This window comes from Zea mays, chromosome 1 (genome assembly GCF_902167145.1).
Source record: "Zea mays cultivar B73 chromosome 1, Zm-B73-REFERENCE-NAM-5.0, whole genome shotgun sequence".
NCBI lineage: Eukaryota > Viridiplantae > Streptophyta > Magnoliopsida > Poales > Poaceae > Zea > Zea mays.
Genome location: NC_050096.1, coordinates 261167433 through 261170383, shown reverse-complemented (window position 1 = coordinate 261170383; position 2951 = coordinate 261167433). Strand labels below are relative to the sequence as shown.

At 46.0% G+C, this 2951-nt stretch overlaps 1 pseudogene; it reads left to right on the top strand.

The window, feature by feature from the left end:
- LOC103645478 (uncharacterized) lies at positions 1-515 on the top strand (annotated as a pseudogene).
- Positions 516-2951: the final 2436 nt, after the last annotated feature.

The following is a 2951-nucleotide window of genomic DNA, read 5'->3' as shown; positions in this document are numbered from 1 at the left end:
ATGGCCGGCAAGATCGAGATCTTCACCGTGTACCAGCATGACAGGCTGAACGAGACCGGGTACGTCGTCGTCACCGGCGACGAAGGCGCCCCCTCGAGTGACACACCAGGCCCTTCGGCAGCATCTACGTCTTCCGCGACGACCTGACCCTGCACAACGACAGCGACTCCCCCATGGCGGGCGTGATGGAGGGGGCCTCCATCACGACGAGCTTCGACGGGCTCCACAACCTGCTGGCGGCCAAGATCTCGCTCCGCCACCGCGGCTACAGGGGCTCCGTGTCCGTCCTTGGGGGCTCCCACAACACCAAACCCTCGGTGTACCCGGTGGTGGGCGGCACCGGCGATTTTCTGTACACGGAGGGGTACGTCCGGTCGTCGCCGATGGACCGGGGTGTGGAGGAAATAGGCGCGGCGGTCACGGACCTGCGGGGGGGGGGGGGGGAGGGGACGGGGGTGGGGTGCGCGGGGGTCACAGAGGCGGGGGCGGGGGCATGGTCTACATTAGACTCTTAATAAGTAGTATAGATATTAGGAGACCTGAGCTTCCAATAACTAGAGTAAGCACAGGTCGGACAGTGCAATCCGGTCGAGCCGGACCACATCGGGACGTCTATAAAACAGGACCCGGAGTGCTAGGATTCAGTTTTTTACGCTCCACCCCGATTCATTAGCGACGCCGCGTGCGACGACGGCGGTTGCCCCAGAGCATGCGCGACGGTGAACCCCCAGCCGGTGGCCGCAACTCCATGACCTCGACGCGCGGTGGCGGAGGTTCCTCGATCCGGAGTAGTGGCGGCGGCTCCCCGATCCAGAGGGCAAGCGGCGGCGTCCCCGAGGTCCCGATGAGGCGGCACTTCCAAGGCCGGCGAGCAAGCGGCGGCGTCCCCGAGGTCCCGAGGAGGCGGCACTTCCAAGGCCGGCGAGCAAGCGACGCACGTCGACGTGCGAGTAGCGACGGCGACGCATGAGGCGTGATCTTCGAACGAGCGGCGTCACAGAAGGTCCGAGATGTGCGCAACGATGATCGCGCGTGAAATCCTCCGATCCGGCGCAGTTTTCTTTTTGATTATTGTGTTTTATGCCTACCACATGTATTATTTACGCCAAAAACTGTATGATTTTATGCTTAAACACGGAGTTCGTATATCAGTTTACTGCATGCACATTGGAAAGTCAATTCCTTGATTTATGCTGTTCGTAATTTGCGCGCATACAATGGAAACTCCCACGATTTTTGCCATAATTTTTGGATCTGTATAAAAATAGAAACCGCATCCATGCGGCTGCCATATTTTCGGATCTGTCATAAAAAATAGGATAGTAATAACAACCTACTAGAGCTATCAACCTCTCACATTGACTCGGTATTTACACTTATAATTGAGGAATTTTATGCTTAAAACTTAAAGTTTTTACGCTCCATCCGGAGATGCGTCCACTAGTGAACAACATGCCAGATTTTTTACGCAGTGTAACGAATTGCATAAATACCTACACTGTGTAGTATAATTTGTACCAGTATATATCATAAACTAGTTCTAGTGCGTTTAGCTGCATGACTGTTGGAGGGATCCTATATTTACGAAGAAAATAAAACATTAAATGCAATTTTTTATTTCTATGCATGCAATTCATTTCCTTTCATTGCATATTCTTTCCATCATAAATTCGTGTGCATGCAGTTGGTAACAGATTTTTACACAGTATACCAAATTGTATAATTATCTACACAGTGTGGCATATTTAATATCAGTATATATCATAAAATGACCATTACGAGTCTAGCTGCATGGCTGTTGCAGCGATCCTAAATTTATGGAGAAAATAAAGCATTTAAAATAGAAACCGTCACACATATCTTTTCTAAATTTACGCGCATGCAAGGGAACGTGTTTGACTCATGCATGCATTTTGCCATAATTTTTGGATCTGTATAACCGCATGTATGCGGCTGCCATGTTTTTCGGATCTGCCATAAAAATAGGATCGTAATAACAATCTACTAGAGCTATCAACCTCTCACATTAGCTCGATATTTACGCTTATAATTGAAGGATTTTATGCTCAAAATTTAAGGTTATTACGCTCCAATTCGGAGATGCGTCCACCAGTGAACAACATGCCAGATTTTTTACGCAGTGTAACGAATTGCATAAATACCTACACCGTGTAGTATAATTTGTATCAGTATATATCATAAACTAGTTCTAGTGCGTTTAGCTGCATGACTATTGGAGGGATCCTTTGTTTACGAAGAAAATAAAACATTAAATGCATTTTTTATTTCTATGCATGCAATTCATTTCCTTTCATTGCATATTCTTTCCATCATAAATTCGTGTGCATGCAGTTGGTAACAGATTTTTACGCAGTATACCAAATTGTATAATTATCTACACAGTGTGGCATATTTAGTATCAGTATATATCATAAAATGGCCATTACGAGTCTAGCTGCATGGCTGTTGCAGCGATCCTAAATTTATGGAGGAAATAAAACATTTAAAAATAGAAATCGTCACACATATCTTTCCTAAATTTATGCGCATGTAAGGGACATGTTTGACTCATGCATGCATTCCTTTTTTGCGCGCACAGACGTGGTCGCAGGTGGTGCAACCGACAGCCTGGTCCAGTCGGTGCGCTAGGTTGAACTAGGTTGCAGGGACGATCGATCTGGACTTCCTTTAACTATTGGAAGCCTAGGGCTCCCGTTATACCTGCTCTCTCTCTCTCTCTCTCTCTCTCTCTCTATATATATATATATATATATATATATATATATATATATATATATATATATATATATATATATATATACACCACCCTCTAAATCTCTAAACGTCGTTCAACGAAGACCAACACGTGATTACATATGCTAAACAAATTTTAGAGAACACACTGAAACACTTAAGACAAAAAGAAAGCTAATCGAACACACATCAACAAA